Genomic DNA, 13499 nt, shown 5'->3' on the forward strand with positions numbered 1-13499 from the left:
CTAGATATTCGATTTTGAAACGCCCAGCCTTTATTGTTTTCCGCAATGATGGAAGGTAAAAACCACCGAGGAAACCGATGGTAGATCGAGATTTAGGGTAACCTCTGAGGGTATCGATGGAAGATAAGTCGGGATCATTTAGACGTTTAAGACTAACAGAAAAAGAGATGTACTGTTTTCAAAGGCTCAAGCTCCCGAAGAAGAAGAAAATACCCGAACAAAATATTTTAAATAACATCGATTTACTGAATCAAAAAAACACTCGCCCAATAATTTATTTCTGGTCCATTAACAAACTGTTTTTTTCTAGTTTATAGTCGCTTCATTGAGATTTTGGTCGCAATCGGCGACCGGGCGACCGACTGTGTCGGACGTTGCCTGAATTTAATAAATTTAGATACATTGCAATAACTTCAGTCGGGCCCGGAGTCTTGAAACACAAAAGATACAAAACCGGAGGAACATACCAAATTTGTTTATTATTCCAATTGTGATCGCCCGGAGTTTTTGATGAGACATTTAACACTGGAAAGGCAAACGACACTCAGTCATACTCCAAATGCTTTTTTCCAGTTCTAATGTCAGATGTTATCTATCATTTTTATCAGACATTTAATCGTAGGACCATCAGAGTTACCAGATCGTTAGCACTTTAATTTTTATTACAAATGTAATTTCAAGTGAAGGAGGTAATTTTTCGAAGGACAAATAAAATTCTAAAATTATTTTTCCCCGATACTTGTTCATTTTACAAGTACTGGTGTATAATCAGCGATAACATCTTAAAAAATGATGACTTATACATACATGTCATATAATAACATCTATTTAATATAACTTCTAGTATAACAAGTTTCATTGACCTTAAATTGTGGCTTCCTTTAGATCCTAAAGACCTAAAGGTCAAATCCGATTTAACTACGCATTTACAATGAAATTCATACGCGTGTATACTAACTATATTGCATAGTAGCATTTGTATATAAACAATCTCTTTGAAATGTCTCTATCTCTTTCAAATTTGAATTCATCAAGAAAATGCCTTCTTGGAAAACTTGCGTGTTCTTCTATTATTTTGGAATGCATAAAAGTGTATTTGGAGACAACTTGCATCTGGGTACAGTTAACGCTCCTATTGCTGCATCCATTAATCTGTATGCTATAAGGGCCAACATACAGGCTTATATAGATAATGCAATTGATAACAAAGTAAGAGACCTTGTGGCAAATACTATCAATACCAGTCTTCATGGCGCAATACAGGCTATAACATCAGATGTGATGCAAGACATTCAAAGTAAGTGTCAAATGTTATCATTGATTCTCAAATTGTTAGTCTTTTATTATTTTATTAAAATAAATGTTCTTTCTGATATTAATTGTTTATATGTCACTAGTCCAAATGTGTCAGTATGAATCAAAACGAAAATTTTAACTTTGCGCATGGCGTCCGTTAGAATGTTGTTTTCTTCATTTTCTTCATCGAGGTACATATAGGACCAATTTTTCCTGATGTTATTTGCACCAGTGCAATTTTCAAAAAGTCTTTAATTCTGTACTCAAATTTACAGTATCACAGCTCCATGTGCATGTGAAGTTTGAGGATCAAACAATAATATGTCATGTTTTCAAATAGATGACTTAATTATAAACGTCCAACGATAACTAAAAGCTGCCTTTTAACAGGTTTTAGGAAATTTTTCCTGATGTTATTTGCACCAGTGCAATTTTCAAAAAGTCTTTAATTCTGTACTCAAATTTACAGTATCACAGCTCCATGTGCATGTGTAGTTTGAGGATCAAACAATAATATGTCATGTTTTCAAATAGATGACTTAATTATAAACGTCCAACGATAACTAAAAGCTGCCTTTTAACAGGTTTTAGGAAATTTTGGGTATTTGTCCACAAAATGTATAGAAAAGGACAAACTTAGCGAATACCGAAATTATGTTTGAAGTAAATCTAATTATTGTCTTTCGCATACAAATCAACTAATTTTAGTTAGAAACGTCCTTCAAAGCAGAATTACTTGTATGCCTTCAAAAGCAAAGTACAGCGTTGAATTACAGTATCATGGTCTTTTGAAAAATAGTACATGTATAGGATACAGCCTAAGCATTATTATTATTATTATTATTATTATCATTATATTCCAGTATTATATGAAATCAATTAGACTTCGACCCTGTGAGTAAAACAAGTACATGGAAATGTTCAATTTGGCTCTTCTTTAATTCATCAAGTCTAATAAATGGTAGCAATAATGCAATACCCTTTTCATTGAATCCCTTTTCAAACTCACATAATATTATTGTCAATCTTCGGAAAAGTGTTGATTTGGATAAATATATATGAACCGTTTTATATTTTTATTCATTTTTATTATAATAGCTGTGAAAAAAAAATCTGTTTAATGTGTTCCCACTGAAATCGAGATCATACGTTTATAGAATGAGACTTCAAGATTCCAGATAATCATTATTGGCCGTTCTGCTTCTGTGAGGTCATTACCAATGCTCCTTTATAAAGTGTTATACTCATATGCTTGTATAGCACGTACAGTTATGAACACATTCTATATGACAAATTTATTATAATTCGTACTGATTAAAGCTTAACAATAAGAAAAACATGTAGAATCTGATGTACAATAGTTGTCGTCTGTTTATGTGGTTCATATGTGTTTCTCGTTTCTCTTTTTTATATAGATTAGACCGTTGGTTTTCCCGTTTGAATGGTTTTACACTAGTAATTTTTGGGGCCTTTTATAGCTTGCTGTTCGGTGTGAGCCAATGCTCCGTGTTGAAGGCCGTACCTTGACCTATAATGGTTTACTTTTATAAATTGTTACTTGGATTGAGAGTTGTCTCATTGGCACTCATACCACATCTTCTTATATCTAATTATGTAATAAAGCAGTAGATATAAGATTGTTTATGCAAACGAAAATTATTTCGGCCTATGGTCTCACTTTCTTTGATTATTATTTTTTTCGCTAAAGTTAAGTCATTAACTATAATATATCAATGCTGTCCACCTGAATTTTCATGTTCTTACCCACAATAGATACATACAAAATATCCTATAATATTTAAAACCAAAATAACCCGAGCTGAAGACACACGGTAATATCTCATTACATTACAGAGGGGCGATAATTTCCATGTCCTTTAATTTAATCAAATAAGATGGATATTTCTTATCAACGAATGCTCATAATCAAGTACAGCATGAAACTAAGTAAATAATTTAATATTCTAATATTTTAAATATCAGCAATCTTAATCGGTTAATGATTTCTCGGATAATTGAATGTATAGTTCGTCATCCGTTTGGATTAGTCTTTTAAATGGGTTGCTACATTGTATTTTAATCGGGAAAAATGGGTTGAAATTCTTGCACTCGACTAAACCATGTCTAGTGTCTGTTGTCGAACTTACAATTTCGTTGTTAAAGGGAAACTCCGCAAAAAAATGAAAAATTGATATTTCATAAATAAAAAACTTTTATTCTCTATGTAAAGAGATCAAAATCGATTTTTGAAATTCACTATCAGTTCTCGACATATCGCCATCTTGTCGGCATGTTCGATCTAAAAAGTCACATGATATCTATAAACCACAAAGAACAAAAAGAATCGGGGATTTACCGACCGTGCGTTAAAAACTCCCATCATCAATTGGGGATTACCGTAGACGGTTATTCAGTGTCAAATGTCTTGTCAAGCGTACGGTTGTTCTGTCAGACAAGGTTATGACAAAAGTCTACATAGTTTTCCCAATCCCACAAAAAATGAAAGAATTGTATCAGACATGGTTGTACAACCTTAAATTAACAGCAAATAGTTGCATCTATAGCAAGCACAAGTTGGTGTGTGAAGACCATTTTGAACAATATTGTTTCGAGGGAGATTCGATGGTATTTATCCTTTTTTAATAAAAAAAATAAATTATAGATTTGATGAGGAAGAACAGTTTCAATTATAAGAAAGACAAATGCAGTGTTCTTGTAACAATCACTGATTTACAGAAGATTCATTAGTATGCCTCTTTTATATAAAGTGCATTGATTTGTATAAAGAATAGTTCCGTATTTAGACAAGATAATTTTTCAATTAATAAAGTTATACGATATAAAATAAATTTTTTTTAATTATGATATTTCACGGCTATTGACAAGGAGCAATGTTAGGAAGAGGTTTTAGCTGGGACATAATATGTTGATATAGTATAATATTCCCAGGTTATAGATATGTAAATATCGAAATATCGGACATCTCAATTTTTTTTATTAAAAGTGGGTTTTTTTTAACTAATCTTTAAATTATATCAAATTGATACGGGATCTATTCGGAACGGTCACTTATAAAGACACTTAGCTTTACAGTTAAATGTGTGACTCTATCTGGTATGTTCGGTGAAAAATTTATAGTTTTTTTTCTTTTTAAATTATATTTACGTTATCTTATTATATTTTGGCTTCCTCCCGAATTGATAATAGGTATGTCAGAATTATTGATAGATGTCGTGTCAGAGCGACACATTCAGTTAGGTATTCCAAGGACGTATATTAGATACACGTCCCTGGGTATTCCAGTAACATCCTGTCAACTAAAAATTCGTATTACACAATTATATAATACAGGTTCATGCATGGCCTCTTTATTGAGGTACCCGGTGTGCACAGGTAACATTTATTGAACCATATATTTGTGTCTAACGTTGTTTATCTTGTGTGTGTTTGAAATTATATATAATTCCACCTTTTAATGAATGATGTTCTGATAATAATATTATCCACTATTTTTGCTGATAATAAGTTTAAAAAAATTATAAACATGACCTTTGAACATTTGAAATGAATATTGTTTTGTCATGATTCTGGACCATATTTTTGAGAAAAAAAAATTCTTCACGCAAATACAAGCTTTTGTCGATTGGCAAAAATGCAGATATATAAAGTAATGCAGCACTTATAGTCACTATCAATATTAATTCATTGAAGATAAGAGAGCCCCTTCTATGTCTAATGTCTCTATCTTTATAAGGATTAGGACGACATGGGAAAAAGGAGCGGAGATAGAGTGGCATAGTGAAAAAAAAATAACCGAATAGAGAACAATATAGAGAATGATCGACGAAAAGCGAAATAGTTATTGTAAAGGAGCGGAGATAAAGAGAGGCATGGTGAAAAAAAATGTTTGCTTGACAAAGTTATTGCTCGCTTTGATATTTTTAGTTATACAAAATCACACATCGTGTACCTAATTGGTATTCACGTGCACTAACTTGATGCTGGGAACAGTATATTAATATATATGTTCCTGCTTGATGTGTAAAGTTTCTGCATAGCATGGTTAAAAATAATTAGTATCCCATTTGTTATATCGTAGTGTCACGGTGTTACTTTGTTAAATTTATTTAGTTTGTTAATGATTGTGTAAATAAGAATAAATCTGTATAAAAACTTCATACCATTTTAGTGATTGCCTATAGGCGTTTGATTATTGTTACATTTAAGATATATATATATATTTAGAACCTTTCATACATCTTAAAGTAAAAGATGTGTGTCCGAGTTAAACGACACAAGAACCCTGTAATACTAGTACGAGAGTATAGCATGTAAAAATTCCTACTCAATATGGTTGTATTGGAAATCTTTTCATACAGATTGACAACTCATGGTCCGACATGCATGTAATATTTGCCACATGACGCTCATAGTTCTTTCTACCATCATCATCTTATTAATTAAATATTGCTGTAAACATCGATGGTTCACACCCAAACAAAATGGGAGTAATATACCTTCAGATCTTTTCCGTGGTATACACTTGTGAAATATATAGACGAAATTCGGTATTGAAGTGAATCTACATCTCACAAACACAATTTTTGAATTACGATTTTGAGTGAACACCCACCAAACCAACACAAACGTATGGCAAGATATAACCATGCAGGCATTTAGTTTTCGTCAGTCACAAGATAAATAATCACTCTCATAAACGTATATATGCATGCAGTTTCAAATATCAAGAACAAGCGATCGATGTCTATAAATCATTGTTAAGTCCGTTTACTAACTGTTCAGAGTCAGACATGTCAATAGTTCATTCTTGGAACCTTCATATACCCCATCCGACGATGGGAACTCTTTCTGGTAGTGTTGACAACATAAGCTTGTTTATCTGTACAAGTGGTTGCATGGCCTCTCCTGCCCCAACAAACAAATACGTTACCAGTCTGCTATCTCTGGAGCTCATCCTCAATGGCGCATATACGTCAGGAAACTTACAAGGATACTAGTAAAGATTTTTTCAAGAACAACGAGGTTGGGACGAACTGTTCTAAAATCGTCAATATCAGTAATACATTACTAAGATATGCCTTTAATTACAACAACTGTATTACTAATTTGGATTAATGACGGCTATCCTAAAAAAAATCCTCAAACAAATTAATGTATTAGCTTAGATTTATAATGTATGTATATTCATTAATGAAATAAACGATAATTGGTATTCTTTTCACAAATAATTTGTCTAAGGGATTGTCAAATGAATTAATTATGTAAGAATGAAATGTTAATAAGAAAATTTAAAAAAATCATGCATGTTGTACTGTTGTATTTTTTCAATTAAAAACTTTAAAATTGCGATAGTTTTACGATTGTTATAGCATTTAAACATCGCCAGATTTAAATACAAGTTAAAGAATTCCGGTAAAGCAAATTAAACTGATGTGCAATGATTATTAATTGGGAAATGTAACATTTAATTTTTAAGATTAAAAGTACTATTCTTTTAACTTCATATCTTAACTTTATGCTAATTGCATAGAACGTAACCGAAAATTGTTCCATTTTAATATTGTAACACTTCCGGAATTAAAAAGTTGAATGTTAATTTTCAATTAATTTATACAATTTATTTATTGTTTCTCTATTGTCATCGGGTATTTCATCTGGGTATATTAAACACGCTATACTCTTTCTGTTAACCCATTCAAAATGACAATATTCACACCTGTGTTCGCTTGAATTCACACCTGTGTACGCCTGAGGCTAAATTGCTGCAAGGTAAAGTTCAAACGAATGCTCCTCAAATCGAGAAATAAACAATGACTTTACAAAATAATATACACACTCTGTTCACAAATACTTTGCATTGAAATGGTACTCAAAGTTATAACGGTAAATAAAACTTATAATATTTTCAGTTCAATATCAGTAAAAATGTTCTATAGATATTTTATGAAAAAATCTCAATAATTCATGAAATTTATTCGAAAATATTTATATTTAGATAACTTCATATAGGAAGTTTTATTCAATCATTACAAAACGGTACACACATATTCATTTTCTTTCATTCTTATATTGTGGTTATTAACTACGACCAACGGTCATCTGTGCGCTTTTAATTACGTAAAATTCTGATAAGCAATTAAGACTTTAACAGATTTTATTTTTTCCCATGATTCAACAAATCGGGTTAAAACGTCACAACCCAGTGACGTAGGTCAACCAAAAAAGTTACAAATACTTGATTTTCTCCGTTATTAGAAAGAATATAAATTTAAAACTTTGTGAATGTGTTTTTTATGTTAAGATGAACATATTTAGATGATAAGTAAAAAATCGCGGACTTTCCCTTTAATAGTGGTTTTTTTTAATCATCTTTGAAAGATGTTCCGTTTTGTATCAATTTGAGAATGGCTGAAGATACCAAAGGTATATTCAAACTCACAAGTCGAAGACAAACTGACAAAGTCATGAAAAAAAAACGTCCTTGAGTTTGTAAATTTTCATTTCAAACTTAATAATGGACTTCTGGTTTGTACATTGTATGTATGTATATATATATATTAAGAATTTAAAAATGTAATGATTAAACTTGGTAGAATCAGATATATATACTTTGGGGACACATATCCCTCGTATTAGTTTCTATTTAAACAAGTATACTTCATTTAAAACCGACCTTCTCCCCTCTTTTACAATGATTAAAAACCTGACCTAATGTGCGTGTGTCTTTTGTCTCTTTTTTTATGGCGTCTTTGTCGTGAACATATTTATTTAGTATTTAATTTTATCTAAAGTTTACCATTGCATGCATTATGCCATACGTAAACATGAATTATATCTTCTTTATCAATAATCATTTTCAGCAAATTCGCAGATTAATGTCATGTTCTATGCAGTTAGAACATCAGCGATACATCTAGGAAATAAAGCGGTCATTGTATTTAATAGCGTCGAGAAAAATATAGGCGTCGGCTATAATGGTCAAACTGGTAAATTCACGGCTCCCTTCAAAGGACTGTATATTTTAACTACACGAGTAACAACAACTCCCGGATGCACATAGCACTGGCATAAAATGGCGAAATAACTAGTGTCGCATGGACGAAGGACGCCTCGGCAGTTATTACAGAAACACTTAATTAAACAAAGGGGGTAAGGTATGGGTGTGGCACAATAGGGATGCACAGGAATATGTTTATCCAAATTACACAATTTTTGCTTGAACTTTATTCAGACTAATGTAAACTTTTAAGAATTGGTTCTTATTTAAATTGGTGTTTTACACATTTGTAATTTGATATTGAATAAAAGACTATGCCATTCAGTGTTATTTGGTCTTTAAGATGTCAAACACTTTGCAATGTTCATGTTATTGATACTTAGTTTTCTAAACCAACGTTGCACCTCTCTCAGGAAAAAGTTACCCCCTCCCCAAGACTACTATTAAAAAAACCTTTTGCCTCGAGCGTAACTTATGTTGGTAATCCAGAAACACGTACCAAACGATGTCGACATGTTTCTCAATTCATTCTCGTTAATTGAGACTGCTTCAAATGACCGAAAAAAATTTCGATGATGTATTCACTTCAAACCATTAAAAGTCTGAAATGGCCTATATCTGTACTCGACTGTACTGATTTTTACTGGACCAGTCTGAATTGGTCTGAAATTTACTTGATAATACTCGACTGTAGTCTGAACCATACTTAACAGTCTGAACATGTACTCGACCAGTACTTATCCATTTTACACGCGTCTGAACCATGCTCGACCTAGTCTGAACCATGCTCGACTTAGTCTGAACCATACTCGACCTAGTCTGAACCATACTCAACCAAGTCCTAACCAACCTAGACCTATTTTTTGTATTTATCTATTGTATTTCATCAATTTAGGAACTGTTTTTAACAACAGCTATTTCCCCTGGATAGAAATTTGAACAATTTGAATTTAAAAATGTATTCAATATATCATTGAAACCAAAATTTCACAATAAACATATTAATATAACTTCATCACCATATTCATCAACACTTATATACATACATATATATCACCTTTAAAATAAAAATAAAACAAGCTGATCAAATAATCTCAAAACTGAATTGTGACTAATATTTTCAATGTTATTCAAATTTTTTTGAATGTTTCAGATACATTTTATGGTTACTTGACAATTTTCACCATTAACTTAAGCCTCGTATAGATTTATGATGTCAGTTGAGTTTAGATAATAATGCAGTGAACATTTTTTTTATTAAAATATATATAAAATAGCATGTAAAGCAACTTAATAAATTTTAAAAATGACACCTTTGTTTTGTTAAACCAAGAATTTAATATAATCATGATAATAGAACTTTCATAGTAATCATGTGATAAACTTTTAAAAAAGGAAATGTGTTCCAAAGTTACAGTACAAATTTATTTTAATTAAATTTAAATAATTTTTGTCAAAATTAAAGACATGGCATACAAGAAGCACTTTAATAAGGTTTTATTACCTCAGTACATGTGTGTTTTACAGGTAAAAAGAAAGCCCTATTTTTCTTAAACTCGTGTATTACTTATCTAGTGAATTCAAAAGGCCTTGCGATTTAAGTCTCACAGGATGTTGCAATTTTGAATGAATGTTATTTAGAATTTAATACTCTCTGACCAGGTGTGATCTTTTTCATGAGTTTGCCCCAAGCAGGAGGTATTACTTTATATTTCACCACTAATCAGAAGAACAATTTTATTAATTTCTTTAATTTTTATCCCTTTTTGATAAATATTGTATATAATATATCCCAAATTATAATAATAGATATATTTCTAAAATAAGGTTAAACAATTTCAGTGATTTTGTTGGCTGTTGTTACCTCATTAAAAAGATAATTATATAACTATTGTACATTTTTGTATGTAACCATGAAACCTATGTAGTTTTTATTTAGGAATTAATGAAAATTAATTAAAAAAAAACACATGCCAAACAAGAAGCTTCTTAAAGTAAGGTTTAATTACCCTCAGTATAGGTGTGGTTTTTAGGTAAAAGAAAATCTTTTTATAACATAACTCTAAAACTTTAAAATTAATATAATTAAATTATTATATAAGATAATTTGATTTAACTATCTCTATTCGATAAATCTGAGAATCATGTAAGAATGTAAAAATCTGTTTTTATAATATATCTTTAATTTATTGTGGCTGTTGTCATGTCAGTTAAAAAGAAATTTATTTTAACAGTTAAAATTTAGAAAAAGTAGAGGTTATTTGGTCAAGTATGGTTCAGACTGGTCGAGTATTGTTCAGACCTTTGGTCGAGTATGGTTTAGACTGAAAAAAATAGGTCGAGTACAGGTCGAGAATGGGTTAAGACTGTTTCAGACTGGTCGAGTAATAGTTCAGACTATTTTTAATGGCAAAGATAAGGGTCAAGTACAAATCAGTACAGTCGAGTATGGTTAAGACTGGGGTCGAGTAATGTTGAGTAAAATTCAGACCAATTCAGACTGGTCGAGTAAAAATCAGTACAGTCGAGTACAGATATAGGCCATTTCAGACTTTTACTGGTTTGTAGTGACTGTTCTTTGCAAATTGACAGATATTGCAAGTATATTCAGGACGAGGACAAATTTCCAATAAATCTAATAGATAGTTTTCAAAGTGGGCTACTAGGTCGAAGGGAGAGAATCTCTACTACCACTGAAAATAAGGATATCATATGCTTGATATTGGCATACGTTTGAGCTTGCATATTATAGACCCCCACCCACCCAAAGAGTTGTTACAAGACTTATCTAATGTACAGAAAACGTAGCACTCTTTCTTACAAAACTATCAAAGATAAACGAGACATAGGACTTATTGTCCCTACTCCGATCGAAACTTGCTACGTATATATAAATCCTGAATAACCAATCAGACGCCCTTTTAACAATGGGTTTGACTGGCGGGTAGGAAAAGTCTATGGATGAGTACATTTATATATCACAGTTAAATCTTGGTATAAAACATTCGTTTTTTTACAGAAAATGTATTGCTTATTATAATAAGTTTAGTATATAACGCAGGGCATTTCCTCATATTAACACATTTGTTCAATATAAATATAACATCAGAAATGACTTTATCCTTTACTGTTAACTTAAATTATTACAAGACGTACATGTCAATGAGACAGCAAACCAACGACAAAAAAAACTCGAGCAAAAAACAATACATCCATATCATAATCGTTAAACAGATATGTCATTATATGTATAACACGATAACAAGATAACGTTATTTGCTAACACTCGTTCGCAAACGTTTTTATTCTCCATGCTGGTTCAAACAAATTATTGATATTCGTAGGTATCAAAAATACAAGAGCAATCATAACAGTGGAAGCAGCCTATTCATTTGCAGTTAGTAGAAAATTTCAAGATACTGAATGAAACTGATGCACTGTGTGCACGTAATTAATTCTCATATCTACTGGTGTCTGGGTCTTTTAATATTTTTTTACCAGTGTTGGGATAAAAAGATTGGCTGACTTTTAGATTAGTGATTCTTGAGTTATGGAGTCAAAATTTGTCTCACAATAACTCATAGATGTAATTGGCACTTTTTAGCACTTTTGGTTTTCAGTGTTCTTTAACTTCGTATTTGCTTTGGCCTTCCATCTATTTTAATTCGAGCGCCACTTATCAGTTTTTTTTTCAGCCGAAACGCACGTGAGGTGTACAAAACTATGAGACTGGTATCATTGACCAATGTTTAGATGTTAAGCTTCCATACATGAGTGTTGGACTTTTCATCCAAATATTTGGTCTCGAGCGCATACGATGATGGGTATTCCAAAAGTGTGCATCTAGATTGGTGTTGTACATTCATTTACACACTAACATGTTATTTCATAGTTTGATTCTACTAATTGCCATTTCTTACTTGATGTTGTTAGTGAATCAATTAAGATAATTACATAGCAATTAGATCTTACGCACAAAAGGGCAAATGAAGAGCAACAGTTGTACTTTCAAAAGACGCCTTAATTCAATTTAAGTGAGAGAAACAATATTTAAAAGCATTAGTTCATAAAAAAGGTACTTCTCGCACATGCATCTAATCATGCTCTCTGCTTCTTCATTTCAACACTTTTCATCGTACCTCCTCTACATTGAAAAAGACACGTGGCTTTTCGCATGCTTATATGAATGTGGCATGTTCACTATTCTAGTAAAATCCCGAGACAGTCGCCAAATAGCAGTAACATATTGTTTCACTGTAAAAAGTACAGCTTCAACTCAACTGATATTTATTCTATTAAAAATTCTGAACTGCCCAACGAATTTTTATAAAGGCCACAGTTGTGTATTATATTCGGTCAGTTAATGTTCGGTTGTTGTTCAGTTTTGAGTTCACGGAAATATAAATGAACAAAATAGATTTGTTACGTCGACTTATATCTTGTCATCATTAACGCTGAAAAAAGACATTAGTTTTATAAAATTTGTAGATTATTAAGGAAAATGCTGCATACCACTGCGATTTATATTTATCTTACCGAAAAGTTTTCTTGGAAATCTCGATAATGAGCAAACATTTCAAAATGATGAAGAGCTTGAAAGGAAATATCTGAACAACATCTTTCACGAATAGGACATCTGAGCAATTTAATGAATACACGCTCATTTAAATCGCAGTTTGAATTCATCACTATGACTTTACAACGATCTTTACTGTTTTCAAACTGTAATAATGGGTTATTTTATGTCTACAATGTGATGCAGAATTTCGCCATTCATCTTTTGCGAGAGAATTACATTTATTTGATATAATTGCATAGTCTAGCATAATAGCAGTACTAACATATATTTTAGAAACCATGATATTTACATTCACGAAAGAAGATATCTTTTATGAGATATTTGGATTGTACGAGGAAGGACTAATTTCATCTGAATTTACATATTTTACACCAGAATGACTTCCAAACTTATTTTATTAATTACTTTGAACGTGCAATGTATATATATATATATTTTTATTTTGCCAATTCTAAGTATACAAATTTACTGAAAGCCGAATAAATGCAAGGTAATCCCTAACCAAATCAATAATTTGATAGAAACTAAAAGAAAGGTGGAAGAAATTCGAAGACAAACTGACAACGCCATGGCAAAAATAACAAAAACGACAATTTTTCAAAGACA

General features: G+C 31.4%; 1 pseudogene; it reads left to right on the forward strand.

Annotated features, from left to right (window-relative positions):
• The first annotated feature begins 1038 nt into the window (after positions 1-1038).
• Positions 1039-8612, forward strand: LOC127729009 (uncharacterized; annotated as a pseudogene).
• Positions 8613-13499: the final 4887 nt, after the last annotated feature.

This window comes from Mytilus californianus, unplaced genomic scaffold (assembly GCF_021869535.1).
Source record: "Mytilus californianus isolate M0D057914Y unplaced genomic scaffold, xbMytCali1.0.p SCAF_2, whole genome shotgun sequence".
In the NCBI taxonomy this organism is placed as follows: domain Eukaryota; kingdom Metazoa; phylum Mollusca; class Bivalvia; order Mytilida; family Mytilidae; genus Mytilus; species Mytilus californianus.